Source organism: Empidonax traillii, unplaced genomic scaffold (assembly GCF_003031625.1).
Source record: "Empidonax traillii isolate 1590-97213 ecotype Southwest subspecies unplaced genomic scaffold, ASM303162v1 scaffold745:size721762, whole genome shotgun sequence".
Classification (NCBI taxonomy): Eukaryota; Metazoa; Chordata; class Aves; order Passeriformes; family Tyrannidae; genus Empidonax; species Empidonax traillii.
The window spans coordinates 281115-304372 of NW_020955938.1; the positions used below are offsets into that span (position 1 = coordinate 281115).

Consider the following 23258-nt stretch of genomic DNA (forward strand, 5'->3'; position numbering starts at 1 on the left):
TTCCATGAATAATGGAAATAATGGAACTACGCCCTCTAAGACACCCTCCCCAGGCCAGAGACCGCATACACTGCAGTTGTTAACAAATTACATATGCATTGATTAACTGGCAGCTGCTGCCAAGCTCAGCTTCGTCTGCCTTTCCTTTGCCTGGGACCTTGCTTTGGATCCCACTCTTCTAGATGGTCACTAATGCACACAGAACTTTTAGGGACGTAAGTAGCTCTGAGATGATCAGGAACAGCAGAAGGTACTTGGAGAAGAGGAGCAGGCACATAAGTACCATGGCTGCATAAACTTAAATAGTGACTGTTCTTCCAGTTAATTTCCTTGTGCTTTTACACATCACAATTTAAAAATAAATGATAAGCAAACACAGACCAAACGACTTTTAAAGTGTGGATTTTTTTCTAGTTATCTACAAATGTGAGGACAAGAAAGAACATTATAGCTCTACCTGTTCTTCACAAGCATTTATTGACAAGTTTTCATTTCATAGGAACGGTCAGATGAGATCCAACTTAGAGTGCCAAATAATTTCTTGTAGCGCTTGAATATAATGTAACAACAAAGGCCCTTGGGGAATTACTTAATAAAGCAGGCTGAAATACTCCAATTCTGGATCCTGCTGGCTTTAGTAAATTCTCTAGCAAATCCAGAACCGCGCAGGGATTCACAGTTGTAACTATAATAAGCAGCACGGCCAGCAAAACATTTTAAAGCAACTAAGATAGAATTTAATCTTTCCAAGCCAAAAAGGATTTTCCTTGAATTGTTGCCAAAAATGAGTGCATGTTACACAATTTTAATTTCATCTGTTGGAAGCATATAAACATTAACTAGTTCACTGTTAGATGAAAAGCAAGATCTACAGGCAGTAAACATCTTTAATACAAGAACTCCCTGCTGAAAACGTGCTAACATTGGGGTTTTGGGGTGGTGGGATTTTTTGGTGGTGGTTTTGCACAGAGGAGATTTGTGGGGGTTTTTTTTTGTTATAACCTTAACATGACTTATCTGCCTGCTCCCCCTTCTTTCTGCCCCCCATAACTTAGGCGTGCGCTCGCAGATTTTGACACAACCACAAGGAGCGCTCGGCTGGTCCCGTATTTCAGAGGGAGATGAATTCCCAAGAGAAAGAAGACGCGGCAGCACTCACAGTCGGGGTCAGAGGGGCACAACTCGCCTAGTCGACATTTCGCTCGACATTTTGCAGCCTGGCCAGCGCGGCGCAGGCGGCTCCAGGCTTGGCAGATCGTTTGCCATCTTGCCACAGAAAGAGAGAGGGCAGGGGAGCAGGAGTGCACAGGGAGGATAAAGGGCACCCGAGATCACCACTTGACGGAGAAAAACTTGCTTCCTCAAGTATCAGAGATGATGTAAAGAAACTCTAAAACTCTCTCAGTAGTTCGTCAGACGCGACCAGCTGAAGTCAGAAGAGCCCTGAGTGCCATTATACATGAATACCTCAAATTTACTTTCAGAAGACACAGCCAAACTGGAAAATGCAAATATTTGTTAAATCACGTAAGAAAACACTTCCACAACCACACTGCACCGACAGAGCCTGATTTTCTCATCATGCACACCAGCTCATACAATGTGCTACAATTCACATCAGTTGAACCATTCCTGCTTTTCATCACCGTGAAAAGAATTCAGTTTATGATTAAGAAAAAAAATTAAGTTTTTTAAATCCCATGAATTAAGTGAGAGGCTGAAATATGGGTGCCCCAGAACTTTAGTAAGTCACTGATCTTTATTGGACTGTGGGGTTTTTTACATTGATGGTAGAATTTACGAAAACATATTGTTAGACAATCATGCTATTTTGCCATTTCACTATAGATGAAGAGCAAAATACACTGCATGAGGTTTGGGCGCATGGAAAGCTTATACGAAAATCCAGATGAGGTGGAGGTGAACAAAAAAAAAAAAAAAAAAGGAAAGAAAATAGTCCTGAAATTTGAGGATGTACAATGCATGTGGATAGAACTACAGAGCTTCTATTCCCAGGGATGCGATTAAATACATGCTCAAGGCAGCAGTGTGATTACAAGGAATCGGTGCAACGAAATGTTCTGAGAATGGAAGCTGATCCAGTTCAAACAAGTGAGAAATGAGGATGCTACAATGTCGAATATTTAATTAACGAAAGAAAAACAGAGAAGATTCACTAGAGACAACTGCTCTGCGTTCCCAGGCATTGGCGAGCTGGCCTGAGAAACACTTCTATTGTTAGGCTCAATTTAAAGAAAGGAAAAGAGAGAGAGGCATGCAAGAATCTGATATTGTTCAATTAACATTTTGGTTTAAGATTTTAATGACAGCCTCTTGAAAAAGCCCATTTAGGAAAAGCATCTGCTCCTGATTGGTCTTTGGGACGTTCCAGAAATGCTGTCTGATTGTAGCTCAGCCCAGAAGATTGAGAAAGCTGCCTTGAAGGATTACAACCTACAGACTCACATTTTGGATTTGTACAACTGCTGGAGGGGATTGCTGAGTGAAAGCATTTTCTGAGGGTCTCCTACAGAACGTGCATCTCGAGTGTTTCACAGCAAACCTGCCCTTCTGGACAGCAGTAAATCAAGCACCCCAGCATATTAGGAAGGAAAAAAGGAGAGTAATACATTATACAATTTTTCTCTATTTTGTCCTGTGAATACACTCTTCTGATAGTGTAGAGTGCAGAGGTCTGTTTGATAAAGCAATTTGATTGATAACAACTGTGCCATTCCTCTGAAGAATCCACATGAGTATCACAGATGGTGAGATAACTTGCTGTAATTTTCTCAGCAAAGAACAGTGAATCAGGCTTTCAGACTACATAGCAGACAATAATTTCCAGTAAAAATCACTAAAGGGGAATATTTTTTTTTTTTTAAAGTAGAGAAAGAATTTTGCACTTGCACTTCTTTAAATTTAAATCATCCTGGCATCCATGCCTCCGCTGTGATGCTGGAACGTGTTGTACAATCAGCATGTTGAATATTTCTGCCCCGGTGATTCTAAGTGCACATGTAGGTTAATGTCAGATTTTGACAGTGATAAAGAAGTGAAAATACGGGAAAGGAAAAGTAGAAAAAACCAGGCATAAATAATACTGAACTACAACTCACTTAACTGAGGTGCCTGGAATTCTATAGCATTGATGGTCTGGTCAAGTAATCACTCTGTACTATCTTTACTTTATATTGTTCCAGCTGGGTAATACAGTGTCCTTGTGTCCTGATACTCAGAGCCTAACTAGATTAACTGGACTCAATCACATTTACAGTTGATTCGTGGGGTGAGGCATCTAAATCTACACATAAGCGAACTGTATTTCACTGTACTGAAGGATTAGATATATTCAGGCAGGGAATACCAAGTATAGCTGCTCTATGATCCAAGCTACTCAACTGCAAGTTATCCCTTAAAATGTTTTGAAGAGTTTTTACCAAATGCATTGACCCCAGAATGGACAAGCACAGAGAAGACCGACAGTTTGCAGGTGCGCTGTGGACTGTAAGAATATAGAGAAGTGTCCCTCTAGATCGTAATATCTAACTAGAAACACTGACAATAGTGGGCCTACAAAACACATCCCACACTGGATCTCAGAGAGCTTGCTACAAATTGAATAACTAAGCCTTCTCCTTTAAGAAGATTTTAATCCTATTTCTCTAACAAGCAGCTCCTCCTTTTTCAGCAATAATATCCAACATGGGACAAGGTTATGTCAAGACAACCTTCTATTTCCAGTGACTCTTCTGCCAACAGGTGAAATCACTGTTTAGCCACTGACTCAAGAATCAGTTCACCTGGGTTCTAACATCTCCCTGGATTTGGGTACTTACTGTGGTGATGGAACACTAAACCACCTGGGATAGCTCGTCCAGGTTTGTCACTTGGAAGGTAAATAGGAAGAATAACTTGGTCCTTATCACAGAATCAGCTGGGTTGGAAAAGACCTCCGAGATCATGAAGTCCAACCCTTGATCCAACCCCACCATGGTTACCAGACCATGGCACTGATGCCACATCCAGTCTCCTCTGAACTCAGATGCTGTAATAACCTTGCTGCCATGAATCTTTGTTTTCCTGATTAGCACAGAACGTGGAGGGTGCCTGCCAGTATTTTTCTTGCAAGTGTATCCTCTACTGCCTCTTCAGGTTTCCCACATGCTCCCTTTCCACACAGGACCCTAAAAGCACTTCCACTGGCAAAGCATTCTTGGAATATGCACAAAACCGGCTGCCTATCTGCAAACCTCCTTCCTCTGCCGTTGTGTCAGTGATCTGCACGAAAAGCCTGCTTTGATTCCAACTCACACCTTTCATTTCACTGGCATTTAGTTCCATTCTCAATGGCTTGCCTCTGGAGAGTTCTTTCCCTCGGGAAGCAACGCTGCAGCTTCATTGATCGGCCCGTGCTCTGTGTACAGCAATTTCACAGGAGCAGACGATATTGCTTGAACTCTGTGGCGCGATTTCCATTGTTCTGCAACGGCTCTGAGGCTCTCAAAATGATCTCATCATCAACACAATTACCTGTTTAAAAGGCTAGGCTGCTCCCCGAGTGCCGCCATTCAGTAAAGCCCACCTGCACTGGATGGAACAGCGTCCTCGTTTCAAGTCTAGATCGTATTTTGGGTCTTGAAAAACAAACAGTGATTTCAACTCAAATACAGAGCCCCAACTAAACGACCAAGGCATCGTTTTAGGCCTTGCTACTTTTGATTTTAGCTGACAAAATGCCAGCTACATATTTTGCCCAGTGATACTACCTGGGAATTTGCTTCTACATTGGCAAGTTCAAAATAGTGTCTAATATGACAAACTCCAGCACAGAATCCTATTCAAATTAGGATGAAGAGCTTTCTTGACTATTTCCTATGCAAATCTCACTTTCAGTTTAAGCCAAATTTAAAAAAATGTGTTCTTTGTATAAGGAATTGTCAATCTATAATTTTAAAGTCCTTAAAGCTTCTATTCCCAGGAATGGGAATATCCCATCTTTCACAGAAGCCTGGCATTTCATTTCCTTCCTGCCTTCCTGCAGTTTTATTTCAAACACCTTTTTCATAACGCTGTTCCTGAATGGTCTGTTTTTCCCTTGTCACTTTAACAGTCTTCTGCAAAACACACATTTTTAAATTCCAGCAGTATCCAGTCTCTCCTCAGCTTCTACCACTGAAAAATAACTTTATTTCTTAAATCTTTCTATAGACAAACAGCATTTTGCTGGGAGGTATCTGGAATTTGTCCCTTTGCTTTTCTGCCATTATAATTCTTCAGATAAAAAAGAATTCCTTCCCTTTCCAAATGAAAGGCATTAGTCCTTTCATAGCCACTGCACTTGCAAAACTGAATCTTCCAGGGTAGTTGCAGTCAGCTATGCCCTATGGGTAGATCCTTGGAAAGGGGTCACATCTTCACTTTTAGCCCTTTCTGCTTCTTGTTTTTGCTTTGTGGTACATTGTGTTACAAGGGTTACACTCCAGTACCAGGAAAGAAATATATTTAAGTTAGCATCCAAAATAACCAAACAGCAATAGTAACTGTTTGCAAAGGAATGTTAAAGGACTCTATTCCAACCAAGTTCACATTATCTAAATAAGCCACAAACAGTGGGCCAATCCCATTAATTATGTTGTTTCAGTTATAGCAAATTTCAGTGATGGAAGACAAATCTAAATCCTGGCCATCAGTTTTATCCCTACCGATATAAAGAGGCTCTTAAGAAACGTAGTTATTAAAAAGTCAGAAACCGTGCTACCGAGGTCTGTGTGTGTGAGTAGGGAACACAGCCCATCGTGCAAGCTCAAGCTTTTCCCAGGTTACTCATTAGGAACACAAAATAATTCCATTTCATGCTCCCACACAGATGCTCCAGACTTTGAGCCCAGTTCTTGTTGCTAACAATAACGGTTGACAGGCAGAGGGAGGTTATAGTGGCTCCATTTAGAAAGGAAACCCCAAAGACTACAGAGTTAAAGGTTTCACAGCTCACCAGCTCTGTCACTGCTTGATGTTTCAGCTTTTGAATTCTTCTCTTTGCATCTTCCTTTTACAGCTTTCTAGCTGGACTATCTCCAAAAGCAGCTGTGTTATTTGGTGGATAAAAATCTAATAAATGAGCTGTCTCTGTAGAACAATTAAAAAATAAATGCAACAAATGTGTAGTTCTACTCTTGGCTATTGATTTCAAATCCCAGACGACTTTTGCTATCCTATTATCATTTACATGATAACTTTGGGTAGAAATTGTTCAGTGAAATGCACAGACGTTCACCTGGGACCTGACCCTGGTAGGGTTCCATCCTCCTGCATTTTCAATTTGCCTTCAAGTTGAGTATTCATTTTTCAAACTGCACCAAAGCATACACGTGGCTCATGATAAAATGCTCAAGAGGAGGCCCGCTAGTTTTAGGAACAACAGTGGAAAGAGTAGTGTGAAAAGAAATCTCAGCAAGGCTCTGCCTGATTGAAGTTTCTTCTGCATTCAATATTTGAATTTTCTGCATTATTTATTGCCACCATCAAGAGTTTAATCCTTGAGGCATCATTCTGCATGCAGTTTCCTTATAAGCACATGAAACCCTGGGTAGCTTAATTCCAATACAGTTATATAAGTTCTTAACTTGATCTCCAAATATAATGCGAATTTCATCTGAAAAATTCAGATCCAGAACTTCAGTGGGGAGACCAAATTTCTTACATTCAAGATTGTTTCTCAGAGCTCTTGAAAACAATCTCGCACTTGAAGGCTACACTGCAGACAAATGCCCTCTTGTAAACTGGAAGCAGGATGAAGAAAACATCTCCAAACCCAAACATTCACCTCTCAGAATCACATTTCAACCTGCGCTTCTAAATTTTTCTCTCCAGCTGACCAAATGTTTTAACAACTCCTGCCCAACCCCCACTCCTTTCCCCCAAACTCCAGGCAGATTAACCTACAGTTGTGGCCAATTCTAAGGTACCTTGAGGTAACTTACTGCTCTGGGTGCATCAAACTTGATAACTTCGGACGTGACAAATCTCACAAGAGAAAACTCTGCAAGCACCACTTCTATTATTCATTCCTTACTGTCACCCTGAGTGCTCTCAGAAGACTTCTCCAAATGTCACCTTCCCACTAACTTTCACATAACTACATACATGTAGCTAGAAATACTGCTTCAAGCAGACCCCAGTGTAAGTGTTCCGTTTCCACAGACACAGAAAATGCATTAGTTTCTTCTAAAGGAAAAAAAAAACAACATGGAAAAAAAGAAGGGAAAAAAAAAAAACAGGCAAAAACCCACAAGATGCATCCACAGAGCTGGTACCTCCTTCTTTGTTATCCTCAAAACTAAAAGTAGGTAGAATGAGTTATTACTTTTAACATCACTAGAACTCCAAAGAGCTTCCTCCAAGGGTCACTGAAGTACACAGGAAGGCATCATTTCTTTCTGAAGCAGTTCTGACCTTGCCTTGTCCACGATTGTCTGCTCAGTTTGCCTCTATTAGTGATTCAGTGGTTATTTCTGAGATGTCTACCCAAAATTAATATCTGAGAAACAGCAACACATTCTGGAAATATCTACATTCTCGTACATGAGGAAATACATATATTCTCTATTTAAATTAGTTTTTATTTCTACTTGAGAAATTTTGGCCATCTGAGACAGAGAAACAAGATAAAATAAGCAGCTGTCAAGTGGGATACTACACATCAAGCAAGGGACTGTCAAACTGAACTCCTGGTAAACACCACCTGATAAATCAGCTCAGACCAGAATTCACCGTTTGCCCCAAATGGGAAGAAAAAGCTTTGGATTTTGTACAATTGAAAGAAAGCATCTGCAATGTTTAAGTATTTATTTCCTGAAACTATCCTCACATCTCTTAAGGGGACGCCTTCTAAGATTCAAGAATGAAAACTGCTGATAACATCAGTCTCAGTGGTCTTTGTATGTTGAAATGAGGGAAAATAAGGCAATGCAGGTAGCTTAAGGAATCCACATGAGGGTGGGTGACTGAGCACACCAGACTCAGCACACAAACCACAAGATGCACTGCAATTTATTAAGTTAACCTTTCGCAGCCTTGGCTTCAAAACAGTCTTGTAAAGGTAATGCAAAACCCTCTGATTTTTCTCAAATAGTTTCTTATTAGAGAAAAAACAAACCATCTTTTTCCTTAGAGCATAAAAGAAATGTGCTTCTCGGAGTTTGCTTTTCATTAGAAATCGGGAGTAGCACCAACTTTTCTGCAAATTACCTTTGGAGGCCACATCTGGTTAGTTTAATTCTTTAAAGATTGCCTCGCTGCATCTCCTTGGGTCTTTTTTTCTCTGTCATACACTGGCTCATTTTATGTCTGACACTTCTTTTATTACCAGATTTCATTTTGAATCCGATTTCCCCCCTGTCTCATTACTTCTGTCTTGCTCTCTGTTTGTTCTCTTTTTCCTGTTCCTGTCTGACAATTCTCTTATTAGTGCATTTGGTTTTGCTTTTGTTTCATGCTTTCTGGTTTTATTCTCTCGTGTCTTATTTTTGCTTTTTTTACTTATTTTTCTCCTGTCAGGCCTCCTTTTCTTTCTGCCCATTCTCTCAAAAGGTACATAGTTAGCTTTTGTTTAAGGTTACCAGATTTCAGCGTGTTGAGGAGTTGGTTTATTGTTAGATATCGCCATGAAGAAGGAACCAGGTTTAAATCTTAGTCCCTTCAGCTATTTGGTCGACAAGCACAGCCACTAACCTAAGTATTAACTTATTTATATAGCCACTAGCTCTGCTTCTCAGCTACTACAACATGCCTTAGACCTAAACTTACTGGGTTAAGAGCAAGGACAGTGCTTTAAAGCTCATTATTTTCTCCCAGCATTCTCCACAAGCCACCAGATTCCCTCCAGTTAGTACAGAGAAAAGGTGACACACTTTGCTCTGCTCCCTGTAAGTTGTCCCAGCCAGATCTCTCCAGTAAATGAACACCCTCCTGATGCACCTTCTACAGGAGCAGAAAAAACAATTGGGTGAACGTGCTGCCACTAACTGCCCCTTCATATTGTTGTTCAGGTGTTTTTTCAAATTAAAAGGGAAGTATTGTAGTCATAAATTTTCTCCACCATGTTTATGGATGGAGAATTTCTGCTTCTGAAGGTGCCAAGGAAAGGAGCTCTACTAGATTTCTGGGTGAGAGCTCAAACTGATTTATTATTCGTCAAGAGACACATTAAATAAACTTGGCCTTTTTTGCTGTCATAAGCTGTCTGAAAGACAAGCTACAAGCATTAGAGTTTCTTTTAATGCCACAGCACTTAGGTTAGAGAAACCACAATTGAGGCATCTTATATTTGGAAGGAAGGTGTGATGTGAGGGATGAATATTGCTTGCTGGGGCTGTTTGTTCCTCAGGGGGGGACAAGTTCCTGGGCAGTGTTTCCTGTCTGTGTTTCCACTGGAGGTGAACAAAGTTGTGAATTGCCTTTGGTAAATCAAAAATTGGTGAATGACGACGAGAGGAAGTGTCATGTCGTTCTCATAGCCTAAAAAAGGATCTCTATAAAGTGGCTTAGCATTCCTTTAGAGGTCATTACTGCCCTAGTGCAAGGAGCATATTTCTATCAGGTACTTTCACAACACAGGCTCTCTATTGCCACCAAAGCAATTTTCATGGGGTTTTTTGGTTGGTTTTTGTTTGGTGGTTTTTTTTTTGTTTTGTTTTTGGTTTTTGTTTGTTTGTTTTTGTTTGTTTGTTTGTTTTTTGTCACAGAACTTTCTCACAGTTTGTGGTTCTGCAGTCTTAAAAATCAAAAGTAGCACTCTGTACAAACAGCAGTGCAGACTGTCAAGGCAATGATTTCTTTCTAAGCTTCTGAAAACTAAAGGAAGAACAAATGGTGTGCCATGCACTGTGGGCTGGGCACCCTGGCACCCTTTTCCAGCTGCTAGTGAAAGCTAAGAAATCAAAAGCATATAATGCACACAACTATATGGGGCAGTGCAACATAAAATGTGTTTGCTGTATTTAAATCTCATGGACATACCAAAACTGTAGCTATGGGAAACAGATACCAGCCCCTCCTCACTGTGCCCAAATTCTGTATCCTTGACCGGTACCAGATTCTCAGATTCATCAAACTGACGATGAAGAAGAAAGAAAATAAAGCAAATACTCAGAAACATACTGCTAGTGGTACTTTTTTTCCCCCCCCCCTCTTTAAACAGATGCATCTGCATGAATTTCTCCAGACTAAATAAATGGTATTAATCACATCACCACAGTAAGTCCCATAGCCAAGATGATTCATCAGCTCTGCTGATAAGGAAGGCCATCTCCATTTCTGCAGCCTTCCTCTCTTCCACATCTTGTGATTTAAATAGGAATGGGACTAGACTGCACACCCTTGATACACAAGTCCCACTAACATTTCAATAACTGCTCACCATTAAGCATAAAAGCCCTTATTAGTGGTCTTTGAGTGCTGCTGAACCTGACACAGCACTAAACTGCAGCAAGCAGACTGGGATTAGAAATTTCAAAACCATTTAGGTGCCTTAAAGATGCATTGCTGTAATCTGCCTTTGGGAATGATCTGCCCCCCTAGCATGTTAGCAATGTACTCCAATTCCCACAGGCTCTCCTGCAACCTAGTTATAGCTGCTATAAGCCCTGTTTCAGCATTTTCCACTGTTTATGCTAGATTTAATCACTATAAGCACCCCATGCACCCTTCCCAGAACAACCAGAATCAGGTATTTGTAGGCACATGCTACTTTCAAACTAAAACTATATGACTCTGCTTGCTTTTTTTTTTTTCTTTTTTTTTTTTCAGCATCTCAAAAATTCGAGAACTCAAAGGACAAATAATAAATTCCACAAAAAAACCCTGCACACCAGAGAAATTAGAGACTGATCTTTGTTCAAATGCAAGGAGAATGCTGTGGAACACCCTGTAACTCCACTGTGCCTGTTAGTCTAGTTCTCCAAACTGAGACTGGCAAGGAACACCAATATTATTGCAATTATTAGCAGAATCCAAACAATCCCAAATGAAAGATGTGCAAGGGATCTTGAGTCCTCAGCTTCTCATTTTTTTTGTCACTTGAATTCAGACCAAAGCAGTGACTGGTTAGAATCTGAATGCTGATCTGGAGTCAGGAACTGCTCCTAAGTTTCCACCTGGAGCCCATCTGAACCATGTTCAGAGTAACTGCACGTGCCAGAACCATCGTGGACACTTCTACCAAAACTTCACTGCAATTGAATTTGGCCCAGAGTCTGAAGTGACTTAATTCAAACATCATCTTGTTATAAATTTTGCTGGGAACTATCCCTGAGTTGTTTATCAGCAGGACAACAAAAATTCGTAACACAGTTTATATTTTCCAAGGCCAAGAATTTCTGGCTTTATAGTAACACTATTGAGTGGTAAATAAATAGTAAAAAGGAGGGTAAAAGTCTGTCATGCAGGACAATATCACTTTCATTAACACTCAGATTATATCTACCTAGCAAAGAGAGAGCAAGGCAGGCTCCTGAACCACTTAACACTCCAACTGTTCAGAGAAACCCTTGGATAATGTTAGTAGATAAAAGATAAGTTGTGAAATGAATATCCTTTCATTTCTCTTTCACGTACTTCACATTACCTGAGATAAGAGTAAATTACCTCAAATGCATCCCTTACTGAAAAAGTAAGGATATGTTTCCACACCCTTCAAGATTCAGTTTGCATTTCTTCCTTTCCATGTTTGTCAGAGATGAACATAGTGCCAGTATTTTCCCTCCTGTATCCTGTTCTCAAGAAAAGCCTATGGTATACAGAAAGAAAGTGTCAAACAAGGACAAGGCTTGGGCCAAATCTGCATATCTTGATTTTTCACCATCCACTCAATCCTATTTCCTCCAGAGTCCCAAAATATTTAGATTCAAGCATCGAGGTAACGCACATGAACAAAGTGGTTCAAGCAAAAAGAAAGCAACCTGTGGGTAAAACACAGTATTAAAATGTGTTTTAACTCCCATGACTGAAATACTTTGTTAATTGACAGTGAGTATTTTTCTAGCATAGAAGTACTTCATCTACCCAAACACGAGGCGAGCACAGCAGGCTGACTCTGAAGATGTCACCCTGAAATGAGCTGATGCAGGTGGGTGTCCTCTCCAACTTTTCTTCACTGTTGTTTCAAAAGCTATTCCAAAATGTCACTGGTTTGAAAATATAAACTAAAAGGCAAACTGCAGAGGAAGTGGGAAAGGCTGTATTGTTCCTATAAAGCAAGATAAATTGAAGAAAAAGCCATCCTCTGACACTTTCTTATTTTATTACTAATTTCAGACAAACCCCTCAGTCTTTTGTGAAAGGTTACTTCTGATCATCTGGTTCTAATTGTTTCAAAACCAACCACTGGCTTTTGTACAAAACACAGGACGATTGCCAGTGAAGTTTTTGCCTCACCCCAAGTAAGGCTGCTTAATGAGCTGTCATATTCTGCAAATTTCATTTAAAACCAAGCTCTGCCTCTGAACTCTTTCACAATTAGATGAAATGTTTTGCTACGATTTCACTGGAATTCAATTGAGATGAGACTTGAAGTGAAAGAAAACTTTCAAATGCCACTCGATTTATACCCATCCTTACATTGCTTAAAATACCCAAGACCACTTCCAGCAAAAAAAAAAAATTCAATTGCTGCAAAAACTTAATGGGCCTTAACATTTCATACTCCACAGAGCCAAACACGGACAGACAAACTACAGGTTGGTGTTGTTTAGAGCACTGTAGGACACCAAAAGAGCACTCCAGGGTAGAAAGCTCCCTGCTGCTAATGGTCTGTGTTTGAGCTGACAGCAGTGACATACACACACAGGGTGAGAGCTCCTGGGGGCAAAGTCATGATGCAAAAGCAGCAGTCCCTTCAGAAGGGGGAGGCACAGATTCACTGGTAGTGCCTGCTGTGAATTTGCACACCTACAAGCAAATAAAAGGTAAAAAGCAAACGAGGTTGAAAGGCAGCCTGAGGGACAAAGAAGCTGATGTATGAATTTAGGATACCATCAGAAAACAGAGAAGGAAATACGTGCATGCAGTGGGGAGAAGGAAGGGATGCCCAGAAAGGACAGCAGTTACTTGCCAGTTGATGGACAGAACCACAGAATTGTTAAGGTTGGAAAAGACCTTGAAGATCATCAGGTCCAACCACTAATCTAACACTGCCAAATTCACCACTAAACCACGCCTTTAAGTGCCACATCCACATGTCTTAAATACCTCCTGTAGCTCAGGATCTATCACAGTACTGATTTGAGACAGCCCTGCTCCTGAGGAAAAGAGCTAAACAACAGCAAGGAAAAAAGTCAGGGGTATGGCAATGAGATGCTGTTTTATAAAGGCAATGAGGAAGCAGCCAGAAAAGCAAGAGATATTGCGAGGTGGAAGGAGGGAGGGAAGCATACAAGGACATAAGATTCCCATCCCGAGGCAACCAGCTTGTGTGAATTCCACTGCTGATGGAATTTTTACTCATTAAGAAACTCACTTTAGGCAGTCTATTGATGTCTGATCTCGTTGCTCCCAGAACAGAGGGATTCATTAGGAGGGTCAGATAGAGATATGTCCATAAGGCAAATGAGTCAATGTAAAGGTGTTTCAGTGTCTGTATCAGGTCACAAGGAAAGTGCTCAGACTCCTGTCAGTGGTGTAACACCCACACTGGCCACCATAAAGCAAGTTCTGGTGGCACCATGTGCATACAACCAGCAAGTCCAGGCCTTACCAGCATAACTCAGAGGAGCCTACTAGGGTATTTAACATAAATACATTCCCTATTATCAGAAACCAAAATGCTTCAATGGAGAAAGATTTTTGTTTACAGCAACCATGAGACATGATAGCAAATTAACTGTATCGTGTTTCTGTTAATCCTTTTTGACAGAATTCATTAGCCAACCCAGGAGTCCTGCAGCTTATTTTGATTAGGATGAGAAATATATGATAGAACCAAGCCTGATAACACAGAAACCACAACAAACAAGCAAAAAACCCCAACCACCCCTCCAACCAACCAACCAAAAAACCCAAAACCAAAACAACCCCAAAAAAGCCCCCAAACACCACAATCCCAAACACCCAGGTTTGCTTTGAATGCAACACAAATTGAAGTGAGAGGAGATATTTTCTTCACACACACAGTACCAAACTTCTTCCTAGCTGACATTTAGTCCAGAAGGATTTTTTGGCTTTTCCTCTGAACTCGACTGCCAAGGATTTTGTGACTACATCTCATGCTTTAAATGCAGCCCTCTCTCACTGCTCCAGTACTCCATCTACCTTCTCTTGCCTTTATATCCAAGGCTTCATAAAATCACATGCAATGAAACCTTCTGCCCACATGAACCTCGTGCTTGCTCATGTTTGAAGTGGAAGCTGCTATCACTCTGCCATCTGCTCCGTAAAAGAGCATCCCTGTTTCATAAGGGTATTCCCAGATGAAGGGCAACTACTACTTCTCCACTGACAGCAACGGTTTTAGTCCAGTTCAGAACAATATCTATCAGCAAAAATACAGGGCAAAAATACTGCATTCCAAACTAAAAATTAAAAATACATAAATAATAATAAAAAAAAATCTTTATTTAAAGTAGCCTGGAGAGCAGAGCAACCCAAAAGGCTCTGCAGAAGCTAAGGAGAGAGAGAAACATCTCACATGAGCGTGTGTGTCTGCCCTGTTTTAAACCCTTTAAAATGGAACTTTTTTGGTGCTAAAGAAAAGCTACAGCATGAAAATGTTTATGGCAAAAGGCCAGCTTAAAATGTCCTTGGATCAAAGGCCATCGAAGGCCACTTGTCCTTGCCTTTTTAAAAGGTAAATCTCCGTTGTTCATTCATTTCCTTTCAAAGCAGAACTGGAAGCACAACCCAGTTATGAAAATCTGGGAATAAATTAAGGTTTAAGAAAATGTTTGAATTTTGAGTGTCTGATCCTACAACTTTAGTTCTATATCAAACAATCAATTAAAAATCTTTATTTATATTTATATGGATTCCTAGCACTGTGTGTTTCTATTCTTTGGTCCCTACCTATAGATACTGGTTTTTTTAAATTTTCATTGAAAAATTTTAAAATTTTAAAATCTTCATTAATCATTGATAAGGTCAGGCTTCCAATAGATGCACAACCTACCTGTGCTTGATATAGCTTGTTAAATATTTCATTTTATTTGTGTTTTTATTAGCTGAATTCAGCCCTCTGGGGCACTTTTACAAAGGATGCTTTTGAAATGTAAATGTGATTGATTTGATATTACAGTTTATATTATTCTTACTTGCACAGTGCCTTTGGGAAGAAGAGAATGGAGTTTTTATTTTTACTGATGAAAAGGTCTATGGTAGGTATTTTCTTCTTTTCTACACACAAACAATGAAAAGCCTAGCAATTTCTAAAACAAAATAAAAAAAAAAATAGCTAGCAGTCTGCTCATGTTCATGCTAACTAACCTTTAGTGCTTCTCCCATTTTCTGAACTGTTTTGGGTAACAAAACCAACCAGTTTGATACTCCGTTTTAAGGAGGAAGTTAAAATTTACACGTGGTGCAGTTCCACCTTTGATACAGCAAACAGTGCAAACTGCACCACTAATGAGAGGTGCAAACAGCAGGACAGCTCGGTGGTTGTGTCTGTCACGGCGAGGCAGAGGTGTGAGGGCATAAGAAAAGTTGGAAACACTTATAATTTACTCCTATAGTGAGAGTTATATGACTTTTAAAAAGTAGTTAAATAGATGGCCAAACCTTTATGTAACAGGAAGTCCTCTAAGAAGAATGTATTCCAGAAGAATATTCAGACATCTGGAAACGATGGGCCATTTGAAACCCAAGTGTTCCACTCCCCCCTGTCCCCAAGGGGTTGGAATGGACACGGCAAACACATTTCACAGCTCTGCCACGAAATCTCCTTCTTGTTTCTAAAAGGAAGGATATTTTTATGGCTTCCACAACCTATCAAATCCCAGCAATTTAGCAGAAATGCTTCTGCCTGTAACAAACAATGGAAACGGTTTCAAAATAGTGATGTACTGTCTGGGGAGACATTAAAAGTAAAGCGAGTAACTAAGAAGCTATCTGCATTTCACACACACAGCTTTAAAATACACCCACAAGAACAAAATGCATTTGGGTAAAATTTAAGCAATATTAAGCGTGGAGTTTTTTTCCAGTGAATTGGTAAAGCTCAGAAGATGTAACTAATTAGAACAGAAGGCTGCAACAGTTAGACTCTTTCAGAAAGAATAGTTAAGGTACGTCGCCATATGGTTCTGAAAACTCATTTAGTGCAATCCAAATAGAAGAACATGTGCATGTACCCCTGTGAGTTGCCCAAGCATTAATACTGCCTTTTAACTTGGCCATTTAGTGCAGGCACAACAGTTACTGAGCCACATGACTTCAGACACTAAAGGTGAAATGAAATTGTGAAAATATTACCAAAGCTGTGAAAACAGCATAAACCAAAACAAATTAAGTATTCACCTATGTGTTATATGACACAGAAACAGAAGCAACTTACAAAATCTTTTAACTTCAGACAAGCAACTGTAACCTTGCACAAACCCACACAATGGTTAGGACAGAGCGGTCACGCAGTGGATCCCGAGGTAAAGGACTTAATCTATATAATATCTAAATTGCAAAGCTGCATGTTCAAAATACAGAAAGAGCCACAGCTATAAATCACTTATAGAAAAGCCCTCGTGTTTGACAGTATCAGGTGCCATCTGTTCCTACTCAAGCGTGCTCCCTGGGGAAAAAAAGAAAAAAAAAATCAAGAAGAAAAAAATTAGAGCTTAAGAACGAAGTTGGCGTGACATTCTTGGATCTAAGAAAGAGTTAGAACTGAGAAAGTAACATTTAAGACCTTGACCAACAAAATTTGGCTGACATTCACTTCTGTGGAACCGCAAGCTCGTTTTTAGTCATGAAGAAGCTGCATTGTTGGAAGTTACTCTTGCCTTTAACTGGGATGTTGCACTACTGATACCGATCCAAAAATAGCAGAAGCAGAACTTTGGCTCTTCCTCTGTCAAACTTTGAGAGAGTCTGGACCTCATTAAAATACCAAGGCTTAATTCACCGCCTAACATACAAACTGTTCATCCTACAAGCCTGAAAAAAAAAAAAATAAAAAAATGCACAAATGAGTAGTTTGAAAACCTTATTCTCTGCTATTCTTACCTACTGTGTCAAGATCTATCATCATTATAAAATCTTCGACTGCTGGTTATTTTTAACCATTGCACTTAGCATGTTTTGGGCATCAAATGATACACAAAATAATTCCTCTTACTGAATCCAGAGTAAGAGTGGAAGAGTATTTTTGCTATTGTTCAATGAATAAAACTGCCTCAGGTCCATAATCCCAGGCTCATCCCTTAGGAGGCAGAATATAATCCCCTGGGAGTTTTCAGTAAAAATGGAACTGTTGCTCCAGTTCTGTAACTGGTAATTTCCTCTCACAAGCTCCGTGTTGACACAGACACCACACACAGGTTCTGCTCCTGCCAGTGGTGATCGGATAACGGCCCTGTATTCAGACCTCTTCCAGTTCCTCAACCTTAATCACCTGGAGGCTGAAGACACTCCCTTAATTGTGTATATTTTACAAGCAGTCAATGCATAATTAATTACTATCTCCTTTCCAGTCCTCCAAAAGACATTTTAAAGGATTTACAGGCATATACATTTTTAAAAAAGTGTCCTCCATTGATCTACGTCTCTGCCATAGATCTTTGTGCTGCTTTCTGTTCTCTTCAATCCGAGTCTTGAAAACAAAGCACCTTTTCTGCATCCCAGTGCCCAAATGTATTCACTGACATTTAGTAATATGTTTTACTACCCTGGCCTTCAGGATGTTGTATTGCAACTGCCTGGTCAACCCCACAGTTTCCCCACAGGTCAACGACACTTCTAAAGGTGGGGAATAAGCAAAATGCTACTTGAGCTGATGGCATCACCTTCTTATTGCCAAGCCCTTGAATTAAAGGTTGTGAATAACAGTAACATCACGAGGCAGCTCATTGCTTTTTGGTGCCAGCTCCCTTCAGAAACTCCCTTATGGCTCCCAGTGAGGCCATGCTCCCAACAATGGGCCAAAATGGGAAAAAAACCAGCATTGCCATCACTTTTCAGGAGACAACAAGAGTTTGCAGAATGTTAATTGGGAAAATAATGTGGCTGTAAACAAGATTTTTTTTAAAAGCTGCAGCACTTCTTTAGAAGAAATTCCTGGGATACAGAATGCACAGGAAAACTGCAAAGAGCATTAGCTTAAGAATCATTCTTTTATGTCACTTCTCTGATCGGTAACATTTAGCTGTTGTGAAAAATAACCATTTTAAAACCTGTATTTAAATGTGTAAGATGGATATTTAGATATTTTCATAATCCTCACCACTGAAGAGTCTCACTAGGAAAGCTTTGCATCGTTGAGCAGTCTTCATAGAGAACAACATGAATAATATACATTAACTTATGATTTATTTATCTTTACCCCAGCTGCTTTAGAGATTACATTCTTACAACATATTGAAATCCAGCCACCTCTGGAACAGAGAAACAAGCCATCCAGTGCCCAAAACCAGTACACTTTGGGGGAAAAAAGCACACCAAAAAGGTGTCAGAATAAATATTACCTGAAAAAAAAAAAAAAAAAAGGTGTCATAGAGATGTCAGTTCTGTAAAGATATAAACGCCTCATGTGCAAGCCTGCAGTTCTATGGGAACAGATGCAACAAAGATACCTCTGGAGGGCACACAAGTTAGAGCGAGGGACAGACTTCTCCATTCTGGGTGGGCAGTTTATATATAGTGATCAAAGCTTTCTTCCTTGAAATCAGCACAACTCCTACTGATTTCTATGCAGTTTTCCTTCCCGTAGCTATGTTCTGATAGGGGAAACCTTAAGGAGAGGTGAACAAAAAGCTGCTTCTGTGAGGAAAAATGCCTCTTTTGAAAACAATTATTAAAGGCCCTTCTTTGTTCTCGTACCCTCTTCTTTCCCACTCCCACAGAAGACATCAAAATCTGTTTTTTCATCTTCTGGGATCAGCTCTGCCTCTTGTTACAACTGTACCAAAGCCGATTGATCAGCTTTGATTTTTTCGGTCAGCTATTTTCCATTTGCCGCCTTTGTTCTGACAAACACTCCAGACAAAGCAGCTGAAACATCAGCTACCTAAACACACACGTGTTCCACCACCATTCCAAAGCCTTGGTCCTCCTGCTGGCTGACCAAGAAGGCTGTTTCATGCCCACCAGTGTTCTGTCCCAGAAATGCCATCAGACAACCTGCACTGCAGCAGGTGAAGCAAAACTGAATCCCAGTGTTCAGTACAGACCTCCCCAAAGCAGGAATATTTTATCAGTCTGGTAAGATCTATTCCAAATTCAGCACCTGGGTCAGGGCAGATGAACCTCAGGGCTTTAGATACTTTTACACACAATTTAATTCCACTGTTGTGTTAAAGGACAGGTTCCCCAAAGACCATATCGAGCTTATGGACTTAAGATTGGTGTATTCTATAAATTCACTGTGCAGTTGAGTTTACATATTAGTCACTGCTATTTTGTAACAGCAGACTGTTATAATAATAGTATTTCATGTTGCTTCTCAGTTAGGGAAGATGGAATAATCATTTGGGAATCCACAGGGAGCCAGTGAAACCAAGTAAATGTTTTGCTATTCAAATTGTGGTGTGAAAGCAAAATTTTTCATCAAAAGTGCTGGTATAGGTTTTTCAAAAACCTCTTTCAATACCTTTCCTACAAACTCTGTCATAATACACAGTAATCTTTTTTCCTGACTCCCAAACATAAAATTAATCATTGAATTACCTAATTATTTCTCAAACCTTTATGATTCTTAAAATAGTCTTTCTACATGATGCGACTTTCTGTTTTATAAGTGATTGCAAGAAAATATTACAAAATATGCATTACTTAAGAAATCAGCTTTGATAAGAATAACCAATGATTGCTATCTTCTAGCAGAAGAGCACTGTAAGAAGTTACAATAATTTGACTGAATGTTGAAATGAAATTTGGATTACAATATTCAGAGTTAGGCAGAAGAGTGTGGGGTGAATTAAAAAAGAAGGGAACACAATGTCTGGGAAGAAATCAGTGAGTGTCTTAATTTCCTTCTCAGAAGAAAGGTCGGCAGCTCCTTGAAATTTGAATGCGTGTTTACACTAAACACCAAGTTGCAAAACTGTCACATGTATTTTAGGACCAAAAAGCTCCAGCAAGTTCTTCCAGAAGAGAAATGTGTTAAATCATATTTCAAAATATTTCAAAGCCTCTGTTGTTTTAGACCAGGGGAGACCCTGGTGCTCTGTGCTGCTAGTTTTGGTGCAGTTGATTTACTTCCACAGAAATCATTCATCTATCAGCAGGGAAAACATAAATGTCAAAGCAACTATAATATATGTGGGCCAATAAAGTCATCTGTTATGCCTTCTTTTTTTTTTTTTTTTTTTTTTTTTTTTTTTTTTTTTTTTTTTTTTTTTTTTTTTTTTTTTTTTTTTTTTTTTTTTTTTTTTTTTTTTTTTTTGTTGGTTTGTGTGTTTGTTAGACCCAGCAAATAGAAAAGGCTTTATTAACCTTCAGTAGAATTAAATGTGGTTTTTTTAAACAAAGGATCACTGGGTGACTTCCACCCAGGAGTCCTTCAGAAGGGACAACGAGCCCAAGTTGCAGATCAGTAACCAAAAACTGCCAATGCCAGTCTGTCCTTGGTAGTATCATTCAAAACTTCCTTGCCTCAGTTTCTTCATGTGGGCTCATAAATAACAGTGTCATAACACTGATGATCTCTGAGACCATTCTTGTGGCTAATGCTGCCAGTAAATTCAGCTATAAATTCAAAAGAAATCAAAAGTGTGAAGAACAGACATAGACACACATATCTTGGGAGAACAGAGGAGAAAAGAAGCACAAGTCACTCCCTTCCTCCATGTCTTTTAGCAGCTCTCAAATCACTTTATTCAACTTACTCAACCATCTCCAATCCATGTTCCCCTTTAGTGAGTCTGACTAGGTTAAAATAAATAAATAAAAATAAAAAAAAAAAACAAAGCATCACACACCACAGACTTCTCTACTAAAAAAAATATAATAAAAAAAGTGATAATAGTAATTTAAAAAAACCCAAACAAACAAAGTAAAAAAAAACAAAACACCACTCCCCAAATAACGTAGCTCTGGGTGATGAGTTCCTCAAAGGAACTAGGAATATAGTTTCTGCTCTGGAATTCTGGTGCAACACACTATGGCTTTCTGGGATTATTAAAGTATCTGGGAGATGTTTTTTTTTTTCCTTTTGTTGTCCCACAGTAAACCCCACAAATGCCAGCAGGAGTAGTCTGTGTTATTCACCTCTTTATTGCTGACAAACTAAAAAAGGTCCAAGTTACTGTGATGATCAACTTTCTTCATCCCTCCAAAGTCTGCATTGAACACCTTCCAAATGACTAAACAAGCAGGTAAAATGAAAAACAGCAAAGACAAGACACGAAAAATAGAGGTTCTTCCTTTAAAACATCCAGAGCAAAAACTTCAATTTTGTATCTAATGTCTACACATTGTGGCTTACAGAAACATTAAAAATGCATAAAGAGAATGTGAAATAGCTGGAAGAACCAGAGACCAATACATCTGTTAAAACCAAGTGGAGGGTATCTAAAAAATTTAAGAGTTTGTGGAAATAACTCGGTTTATTCTCTTGCATTGCACACAACCATTATGTCTTCTTCTCTTCTAATTGAGCCCTCCAAGCTCTGAGAGATTAATAAACACAAGTGTCCAGCCATAATGTCTGTTTGTATCAGTCTTTGATCAAGCCTAACTGCAACAAATCGGGAAGAGTCTTTAAGCAGTAATTAGTAGTAATTACAGAAGAGCAACAAAATACTTGCCTAACATATGTCTCTCAGACCAAAGCTACCAGCAGTAGTGAGGGAGGGTAGTACTAAACTGCTTTTGAAGACCTTCAAAATATATGAGCAAGAGTTGTCTTAGCTAAGTCCCAACATAAGAGAGGATATAACATGCTAAAAGTCACATTAAAATAAGCCATTTTTGAAGATTAAGGTGTTCTTCATGTAGTATTTTTTATCTATTGTGAAGAGGATGGACATGAGGCCATTAAGAAAATAAGAGTGAGTATAACCACAAAGGGAATACAGGAGGGGAATGTCTTCAGTAAAGTGGATTGCCTTTAATTTGGATTAACGACAGTACACTCCTGCCCTCTCAGGAAAAAAAGAAAAAAACAAATAAAAACCAAACCAAACCCAAACCCCAAGCCCAACATACATTGCAAACCACATTTTACTGTTTGCATGGGCTCCATTCTAAAGGTTGTTAATCCACTGAAAGAAAGTACGAGATAATTAATGAGATACAGCAAACCAATGAGAAAGGGGTATTTTTCTTCTGTGTCTCGTTCTACTTCATTAGCCAGCAGGAGTGAAGTCTTGGAGCGTGCGACTGAGCAATTTGTCTGTTGTCTCAGAAACATCCCAAACATATTTGATATGCTGGAGGGGGGGAAAAAAAAAAGAAAAAGATCTCTCCTTGACTTCCTTACTATTAATCCTCACCCGAGAAATCATGCAGTTTTCATGTATCTCTGTACCTGAATAGCCAACAGAAGTGAGAAAAGCAGATGTCTGTGTCCTTTGGTGATGCAGCCCCTTCTTTCCATTGTTAAAAAAAAAGAGATTTTTTTTTTTCTTTTTTTTTTTTAAATCTAGAATCAGGGCCATGAATCAAGGAAAAGATAGCCAGTCTTTTCCATAGCACATTACCATTTCCCCACTAAGATAGACACTACCACTTCATAGAAGAGCAGCTAATTAATTTCACTACCACCAGAAAGGCTCATTCTAGAGAGATCTATTTTTACTTCTTCAATACCATTAAAATATGTCTACAGCCAATCCTTATTCAGAGCTAAAGGCAGTTTTTAAATTACCAGTTATGATGTTAATTCTTTGCTAATAAGATTTGTGATTTATACAGCAAGCACAGTTTAATACAACTATAATTTGCTCTCCTGCTGCTAATTGGTAAAAAAGCACTACATACTTTTTTCAAACTTTGAAGAAAAATTAAACATAGTTTTCTAGTGCACTACTGACCTTTATTGTACACTGGTTGAAATAATAAAGTTATTATGGTCTACAAACCAGTTCTAGGATTGCCTTTAGCTTCCATATCCTGAA

General features: G+C 39.3%; 1 protein-coding gene across 2 annotated transcripts in view; it reads right to left on the minus strand.

The window, feature by feature from the left end:
* Positions 1–23258, minus strand: part of ST6GALNAC3 (ST6 N-acetylgalactosaminide alpha-2,6-sialyltransferase 3) — a 207781-nt gene that overhangs the window by 132213 nt on the left and 52310 nt on the right. The window contains exon 1 of one of the 2 annotated variants that reach the window (XM_027900672.1): positions 14166–14243. The exons of the other annotated variant lie outside the window; for it this stretch is intronic. The gene's annotated coding sequence lies outside the window, so the exon portion shown is untranslated. Of the gene's footprint in view, positions 1–14165; positions 14244–23258 lie in introns of those variants that run through there. 2 annotated transcript variants of the gene reach the window in all.